This window comes from Stenella coeruleoalba (assembly GCF_951394435.1).
Source record: "Stenella coeruleoalba genome assembly, chromosome: X".
Taxonomy (NCBI): Eukaryota; Metazoa; Chordata; class Mammalia; order Artiodactyla; family Delphinidae; genus Stenella; species Stenella coeruleoalba.
In genome coordinates, this window is record NC_137152.1 from 24,216,117 (window position 1) to 24,229,952 (window position 13,836).

Below are 13,836 nucleotides of genomic sequence, written 5' to 3' on the forward strand. Positions count from 1 at the left end.
TTTACAATGAAACATGAAAGTAACACAAATACCCATCAGTAGGGGGCTTAAAAAATAATGGTATATCTCTAAAGAAGTGAAATTTAAAGTTTCAGAATTAATTGCATTGATATTAAAGGTAATGCAAGTACTTAATAAAAAAAAGACTATAATATATAGTATGCATACATATAATGTCACAGTATGATCTCATTTATATATGAGTATATATCAAAATATAAATACTTGTTATCTCTGAGAAGTGGATTTATACATAATTTTAATTCTCTCATTTTTGCTTATCAGGATTTTCAAAAATGCATGCAATGAATATTAATAAATGTGAAATTAAGGAAATACTTTTATTTTATTTGAATTATTATGTATACATGATTAAAGTACTTTTCATTTCACAAGTTCTTTTACTTAAACACACTGTGTCCCTCTCCCATTTGTAACTCCTCAGAGGTATATATTCTGAGTTGTTTTATTTTTCTAATTCTTACCTTTTTCAAATCTTTAATAACATATTCACATCTCTAATCTGTGATTTTTCTCATTTTTTTCATGGTTGATAGTCTTTCTCCTGTGAAAAATAAGGAAAAATTAATTCATTTTCATACGCTCCCCATACTTCTTCTGTTGATTGCTTTTTCATCTTAAATGCAATCCAGAAATCTTTATTTTTTTCTTCTTTAAACTGTCCACAGTATCTCTAAACTCCTGGCATGTTAAATGGAGATTTTAATGGCCCTACATGTTTCTTCACTCTTATTGACTTCCTTCCCCTGAATTTTGTAAACTGTATTTTAATTTTATGTTGAGTGCATTTCTTCTTTGTCTTCTAACTATAATTGTCTCTGTGTTTTGTCAAAGAGTCATTCTAAAAATTGAAAACATATAAAGAGCATGTACATTATTATGGTACCGTAAATCTAGTTCATTGTGGAGCCGCCTATGGTGTTGGAATTACATTTCCTTTCCTACAGTTTCAATGACAGGTTACCTCTGCAGATTTAAAGAGAATGTTCCTGTCTTCAGGTTCAAATGGTTTCTCTTTTCTTTGAACCACTAATCTCTCAAATTCAAATAGAAAGACAGAGGTTACTGAGTCTCCAGAGTCTTTATCTCCCAAATATCTTTCTCTCTCCCTCTCCCTCCCTCTTTCTGTCACTCACACACACACACACACACACACACACACACACACACACACACACACACACACACACACACACACACACACACACACACACCACCCCCACCCCCTGAACACCTTTCAGAAGGTAGGAGAAGAGGATCCTATCTAAGGGGCGGGAGGAAAGGACACTTCTTTGGGAACTCTCTTACTTTAATAATGTCTTATCTCATCATATTCCTTTTGGGGGACTTAATATGTTGGGTTTGGGTATTTATTAATTTTAAGCTGTCTTCTTTTAAAAATGTTTCAAAGACTTTATTTTTTTTTAGAGCGGTTTTAGTTTCACAGCAAAATTAAGGGGAAGGTACAGAGATTTCCTGTATACCTCCTACCCTTACACATGCTTAACCTCCCCCATTATCAACATCCCCCACTACATGGTACATTTGTTACAATTGATGAACCTACACTGACATATAATAATCACACTAAGTCATGCGGCTGCCTTAGGGTTCCCTCTTGGTGTTATATATTTTATGGTTTTGGACAAATGTATAATGATGTGTATCCATTATTATGGTTTCATACAGAGTAGTTTCACTGCTCTGAAAATCCTCTGTGCTCTGCCTATTCATTCCTCTATACCACACCCCACAAACATGGCAACCACAGATCTTTTTACTCTCTCTTTAGTTTTGTTTTTTCCAGACTGTCATATAGTTGAAATCATACAACATGTAGCCTTTTCAGATTAGCTTCTCTCATGTAATAATATGCATTTAAGCTTCTTCCATGTTGTTTCATGGGTTGGTAATTCATTTCTTTCTACTGCTAAATAATATTCCATTGTCTGGCTGTACCAGTGTTTGTTTATCCATTTACCTACTAAAGGACATCTTGGTGGCTTCCAAGTTTTGGCAGTTATGAAAACAGCTTCTGTAAACATCTGGTGTAGGTTTTTGTGTAGACATGAGTTTTCAGCTCTTTTGGGAAAATACCAAAGGGTACAATTGCTGGATCCTATTGTAAGAGTATGTTTAGTTTTGTAAGAAACTGCCATAGTGTTTTCCAAAGTGGCTGTACCATTTTCTATTCCCTCCAACAAGTGAGAGTTCCCGTTGTTCTACATCCTTACCAGCATTTGGTGTTATCAGTGTTCCACATTTTGGAACACTGATACTTTAATAATGTCTTATCATATTGCTTTTGGGGTTTTATTTGTTGCTTTTATTGTGGGTTTTTTGTGTTTTTTTTTTTTTTCTCTCTGATGGGCTGCAGAGTAGGGAAAAAGAAAAAGGGTCAGACACCTTTGTGAGAAGCTGGAGTTTAAGATAGAAGACATATTGGAAGGACATTTTTTTTTAACATCTTTATTGGAGTATAATTGCTTTCAAATGGTGTGTTAGTTTCTGCTTTATAATAAAGTGAATCAGCTATACATATACTTATATCCACATATCTCCTCCCTCTTGTGTCTCCCTCCCTCCCACCCTATCCCACCCCTCTAGGTGGTCACAAAGCACCAAGATGACCTCCCTATACTATGTGGCTGCTTCTCACTAGCTATCTATTTTACATTTGGTAGTGTATATATGTCCATGCCACTCTCTCACTTCGTCCCAGCTTCCCATTCCCCCTCCCTGTGTCCTCAAGTACATTCTCTATGTCTGTGTCTTTATTCCTGTCCAGCTGATAGGTTCTTCAGAACCATTTTTTTTTTTTTTAGATTCCATATATATGTATTAGTGTACGGTATTTGTTTTTCTCTTTCTGACTTACTTCACTCTGTAGGACAGACTCTAGGTCCATCCACGTCTCAACAATTGACCCAATTTTGTTCCTTTTTATGGCTGAGTAATATTCCATTGTATATATGTGCCACATCTTCTTTATCCATTCATATGTTGATGGACACTTAGGTTGCTTCCATGTCCTGGCTATTGTAAATAGAGCTACAATGAATATTGTGGTACATGACTCTTTTTGAATTATGGTTTTCTCAGGGTATATACCCAGTAGTGGAATTGCTGGGTCGTATGGTAGTTCTTAGTTTTTTAGAGAAACCTCGATACTGTTCTCCATAGTGGTAGTATCAATTTACATTCCCACCAACAGTGCAAGAGGGTTCCCTTTTCTCCACACCCTCTCCAGCATTTATTGTTTCTAGATCTTTTGATAATGGCCATTCTGTCTCGTGTGAGGGGATACCTCATTGTAGTTTTGATTTGCATTTCTCTAATGATTAGTGATGTTGAGTCTCCTTTCATGTGTTTGTTAGCAATCTGTATATGTTCTTTGGAGAAATGTCTATTTAGGTCTTCTGCCCATTTTTGCATTGGGTTGTTTGTTTTTCTGGTACTGAGCTGCATGAGCTGCTTGTAAATTTTGGAGATTAATCCTTTGTCAGTTGCTTCATTTGCAAATATTTTCTCCTATTCTGACGGATGTCTTCACGTCTTGTTTATAGTTTCCTTTGCTGTGCAAAAACTTTTAAGTTTCATTTGGTCCCATTTGTTTTTGTTTTTACTTTCATTTCTCTATGAGGTGAGTCAAAAAGGATCTTGCTGTGATTTATGTCATAGAGTGTTCTGCCTATGTTTTCCTCTAAGAGTTTTAGAGTGTCTAGCCTTACATTTAGTTCTTTAATCCATTCTGAGTTTATTTTTGTGTATGGTGTTAGGGAGTGTTCTAACTTCATTCTTTTACATGTAGCTGTCCAGTTTTACCAGTACCACTTATTGAAGAGGCAGTCTTTACTCCATTATACATTCCTGCCTCCTTTATCAAAAATAAGGTGACCATATGTGTGTGGGTTTATCTCTGGGCTTTCTATCCTGTTCCATTGATCTATATTATGGTTTTTGTGCCAGTACCAGACTGTCTTGATTTACTGTAGCTTTGTAGTATAGTCTGAAGTCAGAGAGCCTGATTCCTCCAGCTCTGTTTTTCTTTCTCAAGATTGCTTTGACTATCCGAGGTCTTTTGTGTTTCCATATAAATTGTGAAATTTTTTGTTTTACTTCTGTGAAAAATGCCATTGGTAGTTTGATATTGAATCTGTAGATGGCTTTGGGTCGTATAGTCCTTTTCACAGTGTTGATTCTTCCAATTCAAGAACATGGTATATCTCTCCATCTGTTTGTGTCATCCTTAATTTCTTTCATTAGTGTCCTATAATTTTCTGCATACAGGTCTTTTTTCTCCCTAGGTAGGTTTATTCCTAGGTATTTTATTCTTTTTGTTGCAGTGGTAAATGGGAGTGTTTCCTTAATTTCTCTTTCAGATTGTTCATGATTAGTGTATAGGAATGCAAGAGATTTCTATGCATTAATTTTGTCTCCTGCTACTTTACCAAATTCATGGATTAGCTATAGTAGTTTTCTGGGAGCATCTTTAGGATTTTCTATACATAGTATCATGTCATCTGCAAACAGTGACAGTTTTACTTCTTTTCCAATTTGGATTCCTTTTATTACTTTTTCTTCTCTGATTGCTGTGGCTAAAACTTCCAAACTATGTTGAATAATAGTGGTGACAATGGACAAGCTTGTCTTGTTCTGATCTTAGAGGAAATGGTTTCAGTTTTTCACCATTGAGAATGATGTTGGCTGTGGGTTTGTCATATATGGCCTTTATTATGTTCAGAAAATTTCCCTCTATGCCTACTTTCTGGAGGTTTTTTTTTTTATCATAAATGGGTGTTGAATTTTGTCAAAAGCTTTTCCTGCATCTATTGAGATGATCGTATGTTTTTTCTCCTTCAATTTGTTAATATGGTTTATCACATTGATTGATTTGTGTATATTGAAGAATCCTTGCATTTCCATGATAAACCCCACTTGATCAAGGTGTATGATCCTTTTAATGTGCTGCGGGATTCTGTTTGCTAGTATTTTTTTGAGGGTTTTTACATCTATGTTCATCAGTGATATTGTCCTGTAGTTTTCTTTCTTTGTGACATCTTTGTCTGGTTTTGGTATCAGGGTGATGGTGGCCTCATAGAATGAGTTTGGGAGTGTTCCTCCCTCTGCTATATTTTGGAAGAGTTTGAGGAGGATAGGTTTTAGCTCTTCTCTACATGTTTGATAGAATTCACCTATGAAGCCATCAGGTCCTGGGCTTTAGTTTATTGGAAGATTTTTAATCACAGTCTCAATTTCAGTGCTTGTGGTTGGTCTGGTTATATTATCTATTTCTTCCCGGTTCAGTCTCGGAAGTTTATGCTTTTCTAAGAATGTGTCCATTTCTTCCAGCTTGTCCATTTTATTGTCATAGAGTTGCTTGTAGTAATCTCTCATGATCCTTTGTATTTCTGCAGTGTCAGTTGTTCCTTCTTTTTCATTTCTAATTCTGTTGATTTGAGTCTTCTCCCTTTTATTCTTGATGAGTGTGGCTAATGGTATTATCAATTTTGTTTATCTTCTCAAAGAACCACCTTTAGCTTTTTTGATCCTTGCTATAGTTTCCTTCATTTCTTTTTCATTTATTTCTGATCTGATCTTTATGATTTCTTTCCTTCTGCTAACCTTGGGGCATTTTTGTTCTTCTTTCTCTAATTGCTTTAGGTGTAAGGTTAGGTTGTTTATTAGAAATGTTTCTTGAGGTAGGATTGTATTGCTATAAACTTCCCTCTTGTTGGGTCATCATGTTTTCATTGTCATTTGTTTCTAGGTGTTTTTTGATTCCCTCTTTGATTTCTTCTGTGATATCTTGGTTATTTAGTAGTGTATTGTTTACACTCCATGTGTTTGTATTTTTTGCTGTAATTGATATCTCGTCTCATAGCACTGTGATCGGCAAAGATACTTGATATGATTTCAGTTTTCTTAAATTTACCAAGGCTTGATTTGTGATCCAAGATATGATCTATTCTGGAGAATGTTCCATGAGCACTTGAGAAGGACGTGTATTGTATTGTTTTTGGATGGGATGTCCTATAAATATCAGTTAAGTGCATCCTGATTAATGCATCATTTAAAGCTTGTGTTTCCTTATTTCTTTTCATTTTGGATGCTCTATTGGTGAAAGTGGGGAGTTAAAGTCCCTTCTGTGATTGTGTTACTATTGATTCCCCCTTTTATGGCTGTTAGCATTTCCCTTATGTATTGCGGTGCTCCTATGTTTCGTGAGTAAACATTTACAATTTTTCTATCTTCTTCTTGGATTGATCCCTTGATCATTATGTAGTGTCCTTCTTTGTCTCTTGTAATAGTCTTTATTTTAAAGTCTATTTTGTCTGATATGAGAATTGCTACTCCAGCTTTCTTTTGATTTCTATTTGCATGGAGTATCTTTTTCCATCCCCTCACTTTCAGTCAGTATGTGTCCCTGGGTCTGAATTGGGTCTCTTGTACACACCATATATATGGGTCTTGTTTTTGGATCCATTCAGCCAGTCTTTGTCTTTTGGTTGGAGCATTTAATCCATTTACATTTAAGGTAGTTAACGGTATGTATGTTCCTATTGCCATTTTCTTAATTGTTTTGGGTTTGTTACTGTAGGTCTTTTCATTCTCTTGTGTTTCCTGCCTAGAGAACTTCCTTTAGTATTTGTTGTAAAGCTGGTTTGGTGGTGCTGAATTCTTGTAGCTTTTGCTTGTCTGTAAAGGTTTTAGTTTCTCCGTCAAAGCTCAATGAGATCCTTACTGGGTAGAGTAATCTTGGTTGTAGGTTTTTCCCTTTTATCACTTTAAGTATATCCTGCCACTCCCTTCTGGCCTGCAGAGTTTCTGGTGAACAATCAGCTGTTAATCTTATGGGGGTTCCTTGTCTGTTATTTGTTGTTTTTCCCTTGCTGCTTTTAATATTCATTCCTTGTATTTAATTTTTGTTAGTTTGATTAACATGTGTCTTGGTGTGTTTTCTTTGGATTTATCCTGTATGGCACTCTCTGCACTTCCTGGACTTGATTGACTATTTCTTTTCCCATATTAGTGAAGTTTTCAACTATAATATCTTCAAATATTTTCTCAGTCCCTTTCTTTTTCTCTTCTTCTTCTGGGACCCCTATTATTTGAATGTTGGTGCGTTTAATGTTGTCCCAGAGGTCTCTGAGAGTGTCCTTAATTCTTTCCATTCTTTTTTCTTTATTCTAATCTGCAGTAGTTATTTCCACTATTTTACCTTCCAGGTCACTTATCTGTTCTTCTGCCTCAGTTATTCTGCTACTCATTCCTTCTAGAGTATTTTTAATTTCATTTATTGTGTTGTTCATCATTGTTGTTTGCTGTTTAGTTTTTCTAGGTCCTTGTTAAACGTTTCTTGTATTGCTTCCATTCTATTTTCAAGATTTTGGATCATCTTTACTATTATTACTCTGAATTCTCTTTCAGGTAGACTGCATATTTCCTCTTCATTTGTCTGGTCTGGTGGGTTTTTCCCTTGCTCCTTCATCTGCAGCGTGTATCTCTGTCTTTTCATTTTCATTTACTTACTATGTTTGGGGTCTCCTTTTCACAGGTTGCAGGTTCGTAGTTCCTTTTGTTTTTGGTGCCTGTCCCCAGTGGCTCAGGTTGGTTCAGTGTGTTGTGTAGGCTTCCTCTTGGTGGGGACTGGTAACCGTGTTCTGGTGGATGAGGCTGAATCTTGTCTTTCTGGTGGGCAGTACTTCGTCTGGTGGTGTGTTTTGGGGTGTCTGTAACCTTATTATGATTTTAGGCCGCCTCTCTGCTAATGGGTGGGGTTGTGTTCGTGTCTTGCTAGTTGTTTGGCATAGGGTGTCCCCCACTGTAGCTTGCTGGTCATTGAGTGGAGCTGGGTCTTAGCATTGAGATGGAGATCTCTGGGAGACCTTTTGCCATTTGATATTATGTGGAGCTGGGAGATCTCTGGTGGACCAGTGTCCTGAACTCGTGTCTTCCACCACAGAAGCACAGGCCTGACACCCGGCCGGAGTTCCAAGACCCTGTCAGCCACATGGCTGAGAAGGTCAGGGAGAAAAAAAGAAAGAAAGAAAGAATAAAATAAAGTTATAAAATAAAAAAAAATTAAAAATATTAAAAATAAAAAAAATAAAAGTAATTTAAAAAAGAAACAAGAGAGAAACCAAACCAGAAAACAATCCACCAATGATAACAAGCACTAAAAACTGTACTAAAAAAAAAAAAAAAATGGGACAGAGAGAACCCTAGGACAAATAGTAAAAGCAAAACTATGCACACAAAATCACACAAAGAAGCATACACATACACACTCACCGAAAGAGAAAAAGGAAAAAAAATAATATGTATATATAAAAAGAAAAGGAAGAGAGCAACCAAATCAATAAAGAAATCTACCAATGATAATAAACTCTAAATACTAAATTAAGATAAACATAAAACCGGAAACAAATTAGATGCAGAGAAGCAAACCCCAAGTCTACAGTTGCTACCAAAGTCCACCACCTCAATTTTGGGATGATTTGTTGTCTATTCAGGTGTTCCACAGATGCAGGGTACATCAAGTTGCTTGTGGAGATTTAATCTGCTGCTCCTGAGGCTGCTGGGAGAGATTTCCCTTTCTCTTCTTTGTTCACACAGCTCCTGGGGTTCAGCTTTGGATTTGGCCCCGCCTCTGCATGTAGGTCGCCTGAGGGTGTCTGTTCTTCGCTCAGACAGGAAGGGGTTAAAGGAGCAGCTGATTCGGGGGCTCTGGCTCACTCAGGCTGGGGGGAGGGAGGGGTACGGAATGCGGGGCGAGCCTGTGGCAGCAGAGGCCAGCGTGACGTTACAACAGCCCAAGGCGCGCCATGTGTTCTCCCGGGTAAGTGTCCCTGGATCCCGGGACCCTGGCAGTGGTGGGCTGCACAGGCTCCTGGGAGGGGAGGTGTGAATAGTGACCTGTGCTTGCACACAGGCTTCTTGGTGGCTGCAGCAGCAGCCTTAGTGTCTCATGCCCATCTCTGGTGTCCACACTGATAGCTGTGGCTAGCACCTGTCTGTGGAGCTCGTTTAGGTGGTGCTCTGAATCCCATCTCCTCACCCACCGCGAAACAATTGTCTCTTGTGTATTAGGCAGTTCCAGACTTTTTCCGGGACTCCCTCCCAGCTAGCTGTGGCTCACTAGCCCCCTTCAGGCTGTGTTCACACAGCCAACCCCAGTCCTATCCCTGGGATCTGACCTCCGAAGCCGGAGCCTCAGCTCCAGCCCCCATTCGCCCTGGTGTGTGAGCAGACAAGCCTCTCGGGCTGGTGAGTGCTGGTCGGCACCGATCCTCTGTGCGAGAATCTCCCTGCTTTGCCCTCTGCACCCCTATTGTTGCGCTCTCCTCCGTGGCTCTGCAGTTTCCCCCCCGCCCACCCACCATCTCCACCAGTGAAGGGGCTTCCCAGTGTGTGGAAACTGTTCCTCCTTCACAGCTTCCTCCCAGAGGTGCAGGTCCCGTCCCTATTCTTTTGTCTCTGTTTTTTCTTTTTACTTTTGCCCTTCCCAGGTATGTGGGGATTTTCTTGCCTTTTGGGAAGTCTGAGGTCTTTTGCCAGCATTCAGTAGGTGTTCTGTAGGAGTTGTTCCACATGTAGATGTATTTCTGATGTATTTGTGGGGAGGAAGGTGATCTCCACGTCTTACTACTGTACCATCTTCAAGGTCTCTGGAACGACATTTTAAAAAGAGAATGTATAATATTGAATTTAAGATATCAACTCTCGGCTTCCCTGGTGGCACAGTGGTTGAGAGTCTGCCTGCCAATGTAGGGGACACAGGTTCGAGCCCTGGTCTGGGAGGATCCCACATGCCGCGGAGCAACTAGGCCCGTGAGCCACAACTACTGAGCCTGTGCGTCTGAAGCCTGTGCTCCGCAACAAGAGAGGCCACAATAGTGAGTGGCCTGCGCACCGCGATGAAGAGTGGCCCCCACTTGCTGCAACTAGAGAAAGCCCTCACACAGAAACGAAGACCCAACACAGCCAAAAATAAATAAATTAATTAATTAATTTTAAAAAAGATGCCTCTCTTTAGGTATCTATTAAAAAAATATATATCAACTCTCTGGTGGCTCAAAGCAGACTCCTTGCTATTACAGCCAAATCCTCAGTAAACATCTACTACAGTGTAAAAGACTGACTCAGAGACATATAAAGTTAGTTAGTAGCCATTTATTTTATGCATATATAGGAGAAACCAATGATAGATCAATTCCATTTAACAAAGGCAAAGATAGGGTTTACATAGGAAAAAGAGCAGAGAGAAGGGAAGGACAATTTAGACATTTGAAAATGGTGAGGTTTATTTTCTTTTCCTTAGGAAAGGTGCTTATAGTTGGCAGCAAGCTAAGGGACCAAAATCAATGCCTACTAACCAAATATACTTGGGGCCACACGCACGCTCCCACAAACACACACACAATAAAGAAACCTCACAGCTTTATTTAGCTTGCTACAGCCTTTAAGAATTTATTCCACCATGGGGCATTTTAGTAAGAGGGAATGGGGATAGGGGTGGTTATCACAGAATGTGGGTTGAGGGATTCTAAGGAGGGCTGTTGGAAGCAGAAGGAAGTTCTCAATTGCATGTTGTCAAGAGATAGAGGCAATACCATATTGAGTATTTTAATTTTTCTTTGAGAGCTAGGAAAATTAAGAAGGGGCTAGAATTGTTATTAGCAGTGGATCTTCAGTGAGTCCTATTAGTCAAGGGAGGGGATGGCATGTTAATCATTTTCCTGTTTGAGGAGTGCCTTGTCTCTATCTAGTTCAAGCATGGTCAGAGTGGCCTTCCCTGGACATTATTTATTTTCCATGAGTGCTTGCTGTTTATCTTCATTTGGGGACATCATGACCTAGTTTCCAGCAAGGCTGTTTTTTCACTTTCTCAGTCCCTCCTTTCGGCCAAGGGCAGACGAGTTCAGACCAAAGAACATTGATCTGTGGGGTCCAGGTCCATACAAGTCAGGACATTCTGGCCTTGAACAGCCAGATCAGTCATCAAGGGAATAAATTTGTTTGTTGATGGATGCCCCAGAAGATCATGAGTGTTTACTCACAATGTGTTTGGGACAGGCTGTTTCTGCTTTATGTCTGCCAGTGTCCTTCCATAGCAGCTACATTTCAGTTATGCCCTTGCCCTCATCCAGTTTTTCTGAACAGATATGAATGCTGGATCTTAGCTTCCATTCCCTCCATATACAGATCCCAAGGTGACAGCATCTGTACAAGGTAGTTCACTATGGAATGTCATCCCTTTTAGCAAGGGTGACTCAACTTCCAGCATTTTGTCCGTATGAGTTTTCCAATATGTATGACAACTATGTTTGCAGGACCCAATCCCATAAAGATGTCTCATATTGATACAGCAATAAAACCTTAGACCTGAATGACTTGTGTGGCTTTACCTAGGTGCCCCTCATTTCTTAGTCTTTCTATTAGTAACTTCAACATTTTAAGAATAAGTTCCAAACTTCATAGCCTTTCTTCCTATTGTTATGCATGTCCAAGATGGATAGGCCTTTGAGGAAGTGAGGTGCTGTTCCTGATAGTACTTTGCAGGATTTCTCACCTGTTTCCCAAGATGTGAGGATAGGGGCTGAGCTGGAATTCTGCCTGTCTCTCTAGGGCTACAGAATCTGAAGACCCTTTCTGACTGTGCATAAAGACCCTCAGCAAGAGCATGTCTATATAGACCAAAACCACACTCAGCCCGGTAATGAGAAACACAGAGAATGGGAGGAGAGACTAGCTTGGTCTCACTTCTATGTCATTGAATTGGCTGCATACCTTCTCGGGGAGCTTATCTGGACAAGGTACCTCTATTTTTAGCAGTGTAACTCCAGGAAAACTCTGGACAGTAAAGCTTAAGCATTCAGCAGATTAGGAAAGACGAAAGATGGCCAGAACTGAAAAGGAGCCCAAAGTATAAATGATTGAAATTAGTAAAGTACATCATAGCTGGACCAGTTTTTCCTCTTGTTCAAAATAGTATTTTATTTTTCTTCCACTTCACACTTTCTCCTTATATACCCTTTCATTCAAAATGTTGATTCTCCCTCCTGTTGTAATTAACCATTCTGAGATGGAAACACATATTCCTAAGTGAAATACTTTTGAAGAGTTGAATTAAGCAGAGAGTGGGTTTATCTAGTTTCTTGTCTAACGGTTAATAGAATTGCCAAAGAAGAATTTCAAAGTCTGAAAAGCTACCAATGAAATTTTTTTTCTGTGTGAAAACTAAACTTTTTAGTCAGATGGAGGTTTACATCTCCATAATTAGAGTGAAAAAGACAAAATGATACATGCGCGTTGCCCCAAAATGACACTTATGTAAATGCTTTCAGAGTCAATACAATGTCAGTGCAACTTTCTTTTCAAGCTAAAGGGAAACTTTGGTGATATGGGTTCTCGCCTTGAGTCTTCTGGTTACAAGCTAAGCGACCTTGGGGGAAGAATATGTGCCTCCATCTTCTATCAAATATGAGTCCATTTATAACAAAATTGGTGAAAATCAGATTAAGAATCATAAAGAAGATAATAGCAAAGAAGTATTTGAAGAAGAGAATATCAGTGTGAAAGGGACATTGGAGAGGTCAGATATTTTCGCTGGATTTTTCTCTATTGACATTTCTGTCTAGCCTCCCCTTCTGCTCAAGAGAATATATCTAATCAGTGTAATTTTTGGTCTCAGTAGCAAAAACACCACTCGTAAGGAGTCAGCAATGAATAAGACTAGCTAAGACTTTCCGGTCTTTGAAGTTGAGAGATAAACCAGCAATTGGCTCCAAATTACAGCTCATTTATAAATTTAAAATAGAATCTACATGTGGTCAACTGTTCCTATGGAATCCGATTTTATCCCTTAATATAAAGCTTTGCCCTTTCTTCCTCAGCTTCTCTCTGGACTTATGCTGCTTTTTATTATTTGTTATTTAATGTCATTCTAAGCTAAAAGAAATTTAAATGTTTAGCACAAATTTTACTGTTCATCTTTGTATGGTTCAATGCCATTTTAAATGCAAAAATAAGAGTGTTTAACTTGTATGCAGAATCACTGAAATTACACAATTCATATTTCATATCTCATCCATGCATATGTATTTTGTTTTTACCAAAATCATGGAAATGCTATACAAAGCTAACTCAACTGTTTTTATTTCACTTCTACTTTTGGCTCACTGATGAGTAAGGAAGGACTAAAAAGAAAGAAAGAGAAAAGGACGGTTGTGTTACCCTATCTTTCTCTTTCCTTTTATGTCATCATTTTCAGTGAAGTTGGCTGTCTAATACGAGGAAAGAACACAAGTAAGAAAGGATATGGTAGGATTTTGGGGTCGTTAGTATTTCTTACAAAGCCACTGCCTTTTTCTTCATTCAGATCAAACTTTGATTCACATGGGAAAGCATGATTTTTCATCACTGTCTACACCCCTGCTTATTATACACTTACCATGTACTAGCTTAGAGTCTCACCAAACTCTTATGCATTGTGGTTCCATGAGAATTTTGTGCTCATACAGTACTGCTAATGCCAAACATGAGTGGAGCAGCAAGGAGTGGTGGACACATATATTGCATGCCTCTCCTCTCATGTGCACGCTCCATTGCCCCATGTGACTTCACATATAAACACAAGTTCAAAGACACAATTATTAAAAATTTCAGGATGGCAACAGCAGAGCACTGAATCAAGAGTGGGGCCCTTCTGAATCAGGGGCCCATGGGACAGTACAGGTCACGTGCCCATCATGCCATAAAATGTTGAAGTCTCAAAACTGTATGTGAAATGTCTTGATCAGTAAAATGAAA

At 38.7% G+C, this 13,836-nt stretch overlaps 1 protein-coding gene across 12 annotated transcripts in view; it reads left to right on the forward strand.

Annotated features, from left to right (window-relative positions):
• DMD (dystrophin) overlaps positions 1–13,836 on the forward strand; it is a 2,843,071-nt gene that overhangs the window by 991,779 nt on the left and 1,837,456 nt on the right. The window lies entirely within an intron of this gene.